Below are 12533 nucleotides of genomic sequence, written 5' to 3'. Positions count from 1 at the left end.
TTTTTTGTTATTGTTTTTGTTTTTTTGGGCCACACCTGGTGACACTCAGGGCTATGCACTCAGAAATCGCTCCTGGTTCAGGGGACCATATAGGATGCCCAGGGATCAAACTGTGGTCCATCCTCGGTCAGCCGCATGCAAGGCAAACACCCTACCAAAGCGCTATCACTCCAACTGCCCATTTTGTCTTTTGTAGTAAAAGTGTTATGCCCAAATGTATTTTTCTTAATGCAGACTTTTTTTTCACCTAATAATACATGATCGAGAAATCCTATTTATTCTTCTTCCCAAAAAATGAATTAGAAGTGACCTAAGATATTTACTCATGCAAAAAATTTGACTGTATCCCCATTAGATAAATTTACTGCAAATTTCAAATTAATCTAGATTCTTGGTAGGTTATTCTATGTACCTTGATATCTTTTCTTGTCTTATAGAAAATGTACTAGATATTTTAAACATCCAAGGAATGTTGAGTCAGACTCATAATGGCAAAATAATACAGAGTAAGAAAAAAGTCCATAGAAATAGAACCAAGAGAAGTCTATATAAATAGTAATGTGGAGAAGAGTGAATTCCTTTTTAGCTATAACATCACATTTTTTGCAAGTTGCACACATTGTTTAGCTGTTTCTAAACACATTTCCATTTACGTCATTTGTAAAAACTGTCCAGTCTCATATTCTGGAAAACTGACAAAGTTGTAATGAACAGATGCAGATTCCATAATTGTAATTGGCTTTTACTCTAAACTAATGTTATGACTCATGCATCATTAGTGATTTCTATTTTTCCTCCATTATTATCTTGCCATTTTGAAAGGGGATCTTTCAGAATGAAACACTTTTATTGACTTTTTTATTGAGTGTATTAACATTGTGAGCTGTAAATTCCTTGTCACGTGTTGCAAAGCAGCCCTTAGGATGGCTTTGGAAGGTGGTGGAGGCCTTTGTCCTTAGGCCCTGGCCATATAGCTCCATCCCCCATTAACCAGCCGGTCTGGGTCCAGGAAAGCTATGGGTATTGAACTCACTCACCGGCAGGCTTCCAGAGAGATAACATCTTTATTGCCCTGGCCAACAGATGTGGCTGCTAAACATTTACGCATGCCATTCTTAGCTAGCCCTGCATCTTACTTCTTTCATCCATGTTACCTCCAACCTCCATCCTGGCAAAAGACCAAAAAGGGCTAATCCTCTCTGGTCAAAGCCTTATCTAACCTTTTCAAGACTCCTCCCAGGAATGGGCAGGGTCTTGCAGGTAAGATCAAGTTACCTGGGAAGAATGGGGGGGATGAGGCCACAGTCACCTATACTTAAACCTAGGATGTTTTATAGTCTGATCTTTTTATCTTTTTATATTTGGCTTTACATAATGTTTCATTTTATATTTATACTTCCCAGAGAGGCATGTCGATTTTAAATAGAACTCTTTATTACATTGTCCTCAACAGTACATTTCTTCATTTTGTTTTTCTTTGGCAGTAACAGCCAGCATTGCTCATGAATCACTTCTGGTTCTGCACTAAGGAGTTACTCCTAGTAACTTGGGCTTCCATATCGGAGACTGAGGCTCAGACGAGGTCGGCCATGTATAAGGCAAGCTCCCTACCTATTTTAATATCTTTCCAGGCCCACTAATTAATTTCTTGTTTTTAAACTAGATAGTATAGAATATAATTTTATTTTTTTCATTTTAATTCTTATTTGGAGAATAAAAAATGAATATTAGAAGAAATGTTCACAGAACTAAACAATTATTACTTTCATGTTACTACATGTATTTCTAATAATTTCATGTAATTCTAATAAGAATTTGATATAACAGTGCTCACTTAAGCAGCACATATACTAAAATTGAAATGATACAGAGAAGATTAGCATGGTCCCTGCTCAAGGATGACATGCAAATTCGTGAAACATTCCATATTTAAAAAAAAGAATTTGACATAACATTGTAATTACTTTCAGTTTCAAAAATGGGATTAATATAGGTGAATATCTAAAGAACTGAAAGGGATTAACTAGTTTTGTTTTAAACATAAAGTGAGGGGGGGTTGAGTCAGATTTATTGAGGTATAATTTTAAAATAATTTTTTTTTTGGTTTTAGGGCCTCACCCAGTGACACTCAGGGGTTACTCCTGGCTATGAACTCAGAAGTCGTTTCGGGCTTGGGGGACCATATGGGACTCTGGGGGATAAAAACACAGTCCACCCTAGGTTAACGCATTGCAAGGCAAATGCTCTACAGCTTGCGCATGGCTCTGGCCCCTGTTTAAAAATAATTTTTATTAATATCTTTATTTAAACACCTTGATTACAAATATCATTGGAGTTGGGTTTCAGTCAAGTAAAGAACACTTCCTTTCACCAGTGCAACATTTCCATCACCAATGTTCCAAATCTCCCTCCTTCCCACCACACCCCTGCCTGTACTCAAGACAGGCTTTCTACTTCTCTCATTCATTCACATTGTTAGGATAGTTCTCAATGTAGTTATTTCTCTAACTGTACTCATCACTCTTTGTGGGAAGCTTCATGTCATGAGCTGGACCTTCCAACCCTCCTCTCTTTTGTCTCTGAGAATTATTGCAAAAAATGTCTTTTATTTTTCTTAAAACCCATAGATGAGTAAGACTATTCTGCGTCTATCTACCTCTGACTTATTTTACTCAGCATAGTAGATTCCATGTACATCCATGTATAGGAAAATGTCATGACTTCATCTCTCCTGACGGCTGCATAATATTCCACCGTGTATATATACTACAGTATCTTTAGCCATTTTTCTGTTGAAGGACATCTTAGTTGTTTCCAGAGAATGGCTATTTTAAATAGAACTGCAATGAATATAGGTGTGAGGAAGGGATTTTTGTATTGTATTTTTGTGTTCTTAGGGTATATCCCTAGGAGTGGTATAGCTGGATTGTATGGGAGCTCAATATCCAGTTTTTGTAGGAATCTTTATATCGCTTTCCATAAAGGTTAGAATAGATGGAATTTCCACAAGCAGTGAATAAGAGTTCCTTTCTCTCTACATCCCCTCCAGCACTGCTTGCTCTCATTCTATGTGATGTGTGCCAATCTCTGTGGTGTGAGATGGTATCTCATAGTTGTTTTGATTTGCATCTCCCTGATGATTAGTGATGTGGAGCATTTTTCATGTGCCTTTTGGGCATTTGTATTTCTTCTTTGACAAAGTGTCCACTTCTCCCCATTTTTTTGATGGGATTAGATTTTTTTTCTTGTAAAGTTCTGTCAGTGCCTTGTATATTTTGGATATTAGCCCCTTTTGCAGTTCACATCTAATTTCAGAGCCTTGTGGTCAGTGAAATTAGCCTGCAAAATTTCTATCCTCTTGATTTTATGTAAGTATGTTTTATGTGCCATGATGTGGTTTACCCCGGAGAATGACTCATGTACATTGGAGAAGAATTTGTATCCAGGTTTCTGGGGATGGACTGTACTATGTATATCTACTCAGCCTCTTTCTTCCAATTTTTTCCTCAGGTCTAGTATATTTTTGTTGGGTTTCAGTATGGTTGACCTATCAAGTGTTGACAAAGTCATGTTGAGGTCTCCTACAATTATTGTGTTATTATTTATATCCTCTTTCAAATTTACAAATAATTGTATTAGATTATTAGATTATTATGTATTTAGCTGTTCTCTCATTGGGTGTGTATATGTTTAGTAGTGTAATTTTTTCCATATCCTTTGATTAGTACGAAGTGTCCATCTTTGTCTCTTACTTTTGTGAGTCTAAAGTTTGTATTGTCTGATTTTAATATAGCCACCCCAGCTTTTTGTTTGTTTGTTTGTTTGTTTGTTTTTGGGTCACACAAGCAGCGCTCAGGGGTTACTCCTGGCTCTACGCTCAGAAATCACTCCTGGCAGGCGTGGGGGACCAAATGGGATGCCAGGATTCGAAACAATAACCTTCTGCATGAAAGGCAAACGCCTTACCTCCATGCTAGCTCTCCGGCCTTTTTTTTTTTTTTTTTTTTTTTTTTTTTTTTGGTTTTTGGGTCACACCCGGCAGTGCTCAGGGGTTACTCCTGGCTGTCTGCTCAGAAATAGCTCCTGGCAGGCACAGGGGACCATATGGGACACTGGGATTTGAACCAACCACCTTTGGTCCTGGATCGGCTGCTTGCAAGGCAAATGCCGCTGTGCTATCTCTCCAGGCCCTCTCTCCGGCTTTTTTAAGGGTGTTGTTTGTTTGGATGATTTCCCCCAGATTTTGATTTTGAGTCTATGCTGCTTTTGACTATTCAGATGTGTTTCTTGTAGGCAGCAGAAGGTTGGATCCATCTTTTTGATCCATTTAGCTGCTCTGTGTCTTTTAATTGGTGTGGTTAGTCCATTGACATTAAGGAGATGATTGTCATGGTTTTTAATGTCATCTTTGTGTTTACGTTTGGTGTGTCTGTTGGTCTGTCTTGTCTTAAAGTAGACCTTCCAGTTTTTCCTTTAAGGCAGGTTTTGCATCTGTAAAGTTTCTGAGCTGATACTTATCAATGAAGCTATGTATCCTTCCTTCAAATCTGAACATGAGTCGAACTGGGTGCAGTATTCTAGGTGAAGCATCCATTTCATTTAGTCTTGTCACAATATCCCACCACTGTCTTCTTGCCTTGAGAGTTTCTTGTGACATGTCTGCTGTAAATTTTAAGGATGCTCCTTTGAATGTTATTTCCCTTTTTGATCTTGCTGCTTTCAGTATTCTATCTATCTGTGAGATTTGTCACTGTGACTAGTATGTGTCTTGCGGTGTTTGTCTTTGGGTCTCTTTTAGCTGGTATTCTCTGGGCATGCATGATTTGATTGCATGCAGTCTTTAGCTCTGGGAGTTTCTCTGTGATGATGTTTTTGACTTTGATTCTTCCTGGTTATCTCCTTTCTGGGCCTCTGGGACTCCAATGATTCTTATGCTGTTTCTGTTGGAGTTTATTAAAGACTTCTATTTTCATCTGTTCACATTCTTTGAATACTTTTTCCATTGTCTAATAGTTTGCCTTAAGGTTCTTTTCCAATCTCTTCTGCTGTATGGAGTTATTCTGCATTTCATTTTTCAGTTCACCGATTCTGTCCTGGGCTGCTGTTACCCTGTTGAAGAGGCTTTCCATTGAGGTTTTCAGTTCAGCTGCCATGTTTTTCAGATCTGTTATTTCAGTTTGGAGTTTTCTGATTTCTATCTGTTCTATTTCTATCTATTCTGTTCAGCAAGAGCTTTAGTCTTTGGTCTTTACATTGATTTCCATGAGGATCCTCCATTTTTCTATTCTAAACTCCTTATCTGAGAGATTAATCAGATGGTTGGTATTTTTTGGGTCATCAGAGCTATCATCTTCATTCTCTGTGTATGGTATTTGCCTGTGAGGTTTCCCCATTGTCACGCTTGTAGTGTGATTTTTTTTCTGCGTGTTAGGTGGGTTTATTAGTTAGAAAGAAAACATGACTGCGAAATGATGTGGAGTGGCCCGCTGTTCTGGAGCCTCAAGGAAATAGTTTTTTGGGGGTCCTTCTTGACCTTTTTAGAGATTTTCAGGAGGCAGAAGAGAAGAGACATACACAAAGGGGACAGGTTCCCTCTTTCTCTCCCAGTTGCTAAGTCACAGCAGGGGCAGACCCCTCCCTTCCTCACAGACGAAGGAGCTACCTTCTGCTGGGGCACCTCTGGTAGCCAGTTTTCACTCTGTTTTTCTTGGCCTTTCTGATTGGGCACCTCTAGGAAAGTTTTTGCTGGGACTTTCTTGGCCTTCACAGAAGATTTTTCAGGGAACAGAAGAGAAGAGAAACACATAAAGGTGACAGGTCCCCTTGGTCTCTTCCAGTTGCTAAGTTCCTATAAATAATTTTAACCGAAGTAAAATAATTTAAGCCTCCAAAGCTTGATCATCAAAAATATTGGGATAGTTACAGCTATTGATGGATTTTATTTTATGAATGGAGAGCAGAATAGTATCTGTTAATGAAGAAATTACAGTTTTTTTCAGTGTTTATAGTTACTTTCATTTCAAGAACCAAAACATGGTGTAAGTGTTTGTGCATATTGCTCCTGGTTTTGAAGAAGACTTACTATCTTGTTATTGACTATTGCTATGAACAGAAGTCATTTAGAGTCTAAATAAATATAAAGCAATACAAAATAAATCAAATTCTGGGAAAGATTTTTTAAAATGGAGAAACTTCTGTTTTCTGCCTAACATTGATGAAATAAGGAAAAGAGATTTAAATGGTTTATTAATTTGAAGGCAATTGTTAAAAATTTTCATATATCAAATGAAGATTAAATCAGTAAAAGCATAAAAATCTTGGCCTAAAATAGTGATTATAGAAGTATTTAACTTCATATATTATTTAGAAAACCCAGAAAGGTTATAGCTACTTTTTATGAGGTGTTTATAAATTGAACATCTGAGTTTATGATATGATGATGTGTTACTCTTTATTGAAAATGTCAAATGATTGCACATTTTTAAAATTCTATTAAGGCTATATCAGTTTACAAGGTTTTATATTTTAGAAGTACAGTGTGCCAATATCCCTCTACCACTGGCCATGGATCCTTCAACCCTTTAGCCTACAATCTTACTTTAGTATCACTCTTGGTTCTGTGTAGAGTTAAAGAGTTTGGAGTCACAACCAGTGGCACTCAGGTTACTCCTGGCTCTTCACTCAGGAATCACTCCTGGCAGGCTGGGGGACCATATGGGATGTTCGATATCACTCCAGCCCCTCTATATTTCTATGAGTTTATTTTATATACCAGTAATAATTTCCTGAAAATCAGGTATATGAATAACTCTGTTAGGTTTACTAATATATGTACATACATGTTTTCTACATATATAACATGTGTTTTGGGATTTTAGTGCTGGGAATAGAACTCATATATGCAAAGTATGTGGTCTCCACTGAGCTGTTTCCTTGCTTGCTTGATAGAATTATGAGAAAAATTGAACACTAATGCATCTCAAAATTTGGCGTACATATCAATATTTTTGGCATCTTGTTAAAATCAATTTTCTGATTTAATGTTTTATGGTAGAGTTTGAGATTCTGTAGACATAAGCAACCTCCAAGCTTTTGATTATTCTTCTAGTCTGACATAAGCAAACATATATTATTACATATTCTATTATATATATTATAAATCCTACATATTCTTTATATATTAGATGGAAAATATTTTAAATTTTGCCAGCTAAAAAGACAAATTAGAGTTTTATCAATGTCAGCAAAATATGTTTTTTATATTTACAAAAATGTTTAAGTCAAGTGCACATAGTTTGTTCATAGTATTTCCTATATAGTAGAACAATAATCAATAATAAAAGGAATAATCTATTGATAAAACAATATACTATCTCAAAAGCTTCAGACTGAGTGAAAGAAATGAGAAAATATGCAGTCTACATATTCACATGTGGTTGTTTAAAAAATAGACAATCAGGTGGTTCTAGAAAGCCAAGTTTCTCTTTTGCTGAGGAAAAAGAAACACTTGTCTTCTAAGTACAATAAGGAAGAAGAGTTCCTCATTGATGAGCTCTCCATAAACAGGATGTATTTTCAGCAATGCGAATGCCCAACAACATCTTGAAAAGAAAAAGACCAAGTTAATAAAATAACTGATGAAGAAACTATAAATTAGAGAGTGATGGTTTTATATTTAAGCCATTTTATTTTGAGAATTAATCTTTATCCTGTCTTTACACTCCATACTAAAGTTCTTGCATTTCTTGTACTTATACTAAAGTTCTTGCATTTCTCTGATGAGACCTTGTCAGATATAGACTGCACAGCTAGGGATAGACTAACCTGGTAATCAGTCTAGTATGCTTCTGATTTTGTAACTTTAATGAGTAGGGTGTAATGTTATGAAACATGAAATCATGCTTTAAAAAATAATGCTGGGATCAGAAATGTAAGTAGAGATACCCAAAGGAGCTGTTTGATGATAGAAATAACCCATGTCTTGAAGATGGGAATGGTTTATGATGTTTACATTTTTATATTCATTAAAAGTGGAGAAACCACCTAAAATTTTGTGAAGGCCCTCAGTCAACTCAACAAGATCTTCATGGTTATTTACTAAAGCATGTTGTCAACAGTCAGCAAAGAATTGATGCCTTCTGCCATGAGGAAAATAAGGAACCAAATACACGGGACACGGGTATAAGTTGCTTGCCTTTTGTATGACCAGCTTGGTCTGCTCTCTGGCACCAAAAATTCTGATGTTCAGCTCTCAATGCTCTCTAGCACTGCCAGGCTAACTGTGGCCTCCTGAGTACTGTTTGGGAGACTCCCCACTGAAAAGAAAATTTATATGAATAACCACATGAGACCCAGCCCACTTGAGACTTCACATTATTCTAGATTTCAATTGACAACTTGATTAAAACTTCATGAGAAAATATATTTAAGCCATTTCCAGATTCCTCTTCCCAAATAATGGTAATAAATCTTTGTTGTCAGGAGCCAAAGAACAAAAAGAAATTTCTCAAAACAAAAACATTTTCATGGGTGTGCTTTTATTTATTGTATTGTATTGTGTTTTTTTTGTTTTGTTTTTTTTTGGTTTTTGGTTTTTGGGTCACACCCGGCAGCGCTCAGGGATCTCTCCTGGCTCCACGCTCAGAAATTGCTTCTGGCAGGCTCAAGGGATCATATGAGATGCTGGAATTCGAACCACAGACCTTCTGCACGCAAGGATAATGCTTTATCTCCATGCTATCTCTCCAGCCCCACATTTATTGTATTTTTAAGTGATGACCCAATAAAGTCTATTTTAAGCCAGGATCTGAGTCTTCAGTTAAGACATTGTAAATGATAATAAATAAGCACCCATATATACTATCTTCAGTATTTTCAGAGCCCTTCTCACTGACAGTATGATCACTAAGGTCTTCACATCTTTTTTCAGGAGGTCTTTATTCTTAAGTAATTATCTGACAAGCATATATAGAGGGTAAATAACAAGTCATCATCTGTTAGAATCTAAGATTTAGAATTAACTGTAACCTAAATGTTGATGTTAGAATATGGTGTGCCTTTTCTTAGAGATAACAGTGCTTTGGCTTCTGTACTCTGCTTGCTTAAGGAAGTTAACTGCTGTAAACCTTTCTTTAGGCTTTGCTCTGAGCCCAAGTGCAGCTATGACAGGCTGCAATTTTAAGGTAAAAAGAATAGACCCAGAGAATAGCCTGTTCCTGGAACCAGATCCTAGGGGTAAATGCCAGGAATTACAGCCATATAAGGCTAAACAGCAGCTGACAGAAGACCAGATGACAACCACTGCTGCACCCTGGGTCTGCAGCAAGTGACAAATAGCCAGAAGACACTGCACCCTGGATCTGGCTTAGGTACCCCTTTAAATTTGACATGTGAGCCATTCTTAGGGAGTTGTATTTCGGACTTCTGGAACTCAGGAACTTCATAGAGGCAAATTTTAGTTTTATTCTGATCCTTATCTCTCAATATCCTTGTCACACACTTTTTTTTTTATCCTTTGGTATATGCTTTAAATTCTCTGAAATCTAAATCTAAGGTATAGGGAAAATACATGCATAGTTAAACTGAACACCTGATATCTGTATTTCACTGTTGTGTTATTTCCATAAACATTTTCTGAAGCTAAAATAATGGGTCCTCCTTTCCTCTCCTGCCCATAAGTGGTCATTGATATCCTCAGGGCTGGAGCTTTTGCTTTTCTAAACAGGATCATTTGCAAATGAGGCAAAGCCATATATTTCCATGCTTGAATATCTGATCTTACAAGTAAAACATAAACTCTCAAAATCCTATTTTTGAATTCTGAGTTAAGAATTTAGCTCTTTTTGATTGCTTTTCAAGCCCATGTTCTCCCTTGAACAGTATTTGTGCTTGCTTGCTTTTTCTACTTTGGAGAAGCCAGTGTTTTCTTCTCTTACATCTTTTTTTTTATAATAATAATTTTTATTTTGACCAAAGTGGATTACATATCTTTCACAGTAATATTTTATTTTAGGTACATATTAACATTGAATCAGGGGAATTCAAGTTGTCCTCCCACCACCCCCATTCCCAGCTTGCATCCCATATTCCCTTCCTTACCCCCCCCCCCCCGCCCCGGGCTGCTAGTATAAGTGGTCCCCTCTGTGTCTAGGTTGTTGTAGGTTGGGTATTGATTCTGATGTCATTGGCTTTGGATTTGATGTTTAAGTCCAATCATTTTTGCTACTACTTAGTGCTCACACAACTGTTTGGTCTTGGTACCCTCCATTATTTTCCCTCAATTTGAGAGGTGGAACAAGATGGTTCAAGTTATGTGGTTCTGTTTGAAGAAAAAAAAAAAGCAATAAAATGGGGGTAAAAATCAAACAAGCCAAAAATAGGCGGAGTCCTTAGAGGCTCTCAACATTAGTTTGAGAGAAGAAAGTGAAAAAGGAAGAGAAATACCACAACAATACAAAAAGAAAAATCAAACAAAAAATACAATGAGCACCACAGCAATAGTCAAGCACCACATAATAACCACGGTCCTGAAATATAAATAAAACAGCATGTAAAAAATAATTTGAGAACATCAACAACAATAACAAAACTCAAAAAAATAATAAGTAAATAAATAAAAAATATTTTGTGCTGCCTTTTTTTTCCTGCATAGTCACAGTAAATAATGGGGAAATTAGAAAGGGAATTCCCTTGGCCTGAGATACAGGGTTTCTCTGCCCTTGAAGTATACTGTCATGGGGATAACTACACACTCCTTGCGTGTTCATTTACTCTCCCGTAGGTCCTTTTGTGTGTATGGAAGGCTTCAGTTCTGTCATGGGTGATAAAATCAGACCTCTGCACAGGTCAAGCAAGGAATGGTGCTTATGTTGAAGTCTTTCTTTACGGTTCTAAAAGTTCTGTTCCTTCACTGTCGTTTAATCAGTCTTCTGTAGTTGATGGTCTTGGTCATTGTGCTGATCCTAGGATGAAGCCTGAGATAGAGTCTTCCGTTATGTTCCCAGAAGACCCGATCAGTTGCAGTTGTCTCAGTTCTAAGTAAATGTCATTTAATAAAACACGACTGTGCTTCAATTAAAAATATAATTTAGCTCTTTTAGGTAAATGATTTACTCACTCTACATACTCTAAATAAATTACTCACTTCAATTGTGGACATTACTTGTAAATGAAGCAGAATAGGTAACACAAGTTAAGCAATAAGGAGTAGTAAGAACAATACCTAAAAGTGTAATGCATTATAGTTGTTTTATGATCAGTTTGAAGAAGATATAGCCAGTATACTTAGGATACACAGCACTGGGATAATTTCTATAGGTACAAATCTTTTTAAGAACTTTTGCTGCATTGGAGGGGGGTTTACATCTTTTACAATTTACTGAATTTATAGTCAGTAGGGTTTTTATTTTCTATTTCTGGCTACTTAATTGATTTTGGTTTTGTTTGGGGGCCACACTCAGCAATGCTCAGCAGTTCATGATGCTCTGAGGATCAAGGTTCGGCAAACCTGGGGCTCCTGCTATGCATTAGCTCTTTGAACTATCTCTGCAGTCCTACTTACTTGATTCATTTTTATGTTAATAATTATTTGTTTATTCACTTATTGTGTGTTTATTGCTTATTTATTATAAATAAATGCTATTTATTATTATTAATTTATTTGTATTGAGTTGCCATGAGATAGAGTTGAGTTTTAGTCATACAATGTTCTAACATTCATCTCTTCCTAGTGTTCATTTCCCACCACCAGTTTCCCCATGGTGCCCTCCACAGTTTATCTCTTGCCCTGATTCTTACTTATATCACTATAATAAGTATCATTTTTTGCTTGTTGTTTTTGTTTTGGGTCATGCCCAGCATCACTCGGGGATTACTCCTGACTGCTCAGAGGCCAGGAATCGAACCCAGTTTGGCCACGTGCAAGGCAAACTCCCTACCCATTGTCCCCAAAAGTATCAATTTTCACTATAAATTTACTTTCAGTTGTCCCATTCTAGGACTTGAAAATTGTAAGATGTAGTGATAGAAAGAGAGGGAATGGTGATCTAAGAATTAGTATCGAAATAAAGAGCAAGACTTTGATCAAAGAGGCCGGAGCAAAAGCACAGTAGTAGGGTATTTGATTTGCACACTGCTGATTTAGGAAAGACAAAAGTTCTATCCCCCCCCCCCCCCGCACCTCTCCCCGGCATCCCATATAGTCCCCAGAGCCTGAGAAGAGAGATTTCTGAGCACAGAGCCAGGAGTAACCCCTGAGTACCACCGGGAGTGGCCCAAAAACAAACAAACAAAAAAAAGAAATAAGAAATAAGAAAAGAAAAAAAGAATTTGATCAAAGCAACAGAAGTGAGTAGTAGGAAATCAAGTAGTTTCTGCTATCTGTGCCAATCCTGGGAACTATCTTGGTGGTTTAAGTTTTAGATTTTAAAGACTACAATTACAGGTGATAAAAAAAAAACTCAAGTGAGAAGTTTTCTTTCAAGGTCTGCTTAATAGATGGAGAAAACCAGAAAAATTTTATATATTTTTATCCA

The 12533-nt window shown here is 36.8% G+C and overlaps 1 non-coding gene across 1 annotated transcript; it reads left to right on the top strand.

Annotated features, from left to right (window-relative positions):
• The first annotated feature begins 1826 nt into the window (after positions 1-1826).
• LOC126010583 (U6 spliceosomal RNA) lies at positions 1827-1933 on the top strand. Its single transcript, XR_007496604.1, has one exon. It is a non-coding gene; the product is annotated as a U6 spliceosomal RNA (small nuclear RNA).
• The last annotated feature ends 10600 nt before the right edge of the window (positions 1934-12533 follow it).

The sequence above is a fragment of the Suncus etruscus genome, chromosome 5 (assembly GCF_024139225.1).
Source record: "Suncus etruscus isolate mSunEtr1 chromosome 5, mSunEtr1.pri.cur, whole genome shotgun sequence".
In the NCBI taxonomy this organism is placed as follows: domain Eukaryota; kingdom Metazoa; phylum Chordata; class Mammalia; order Eulipotyphla; family Soricidae; genus Suncus; species Suncus etruscus.
The sequence above is the reverse complement of the archived record's forward strand: the minus strand, read 5'-3'. Positions and strand labels throughout refer to the sequence as shown.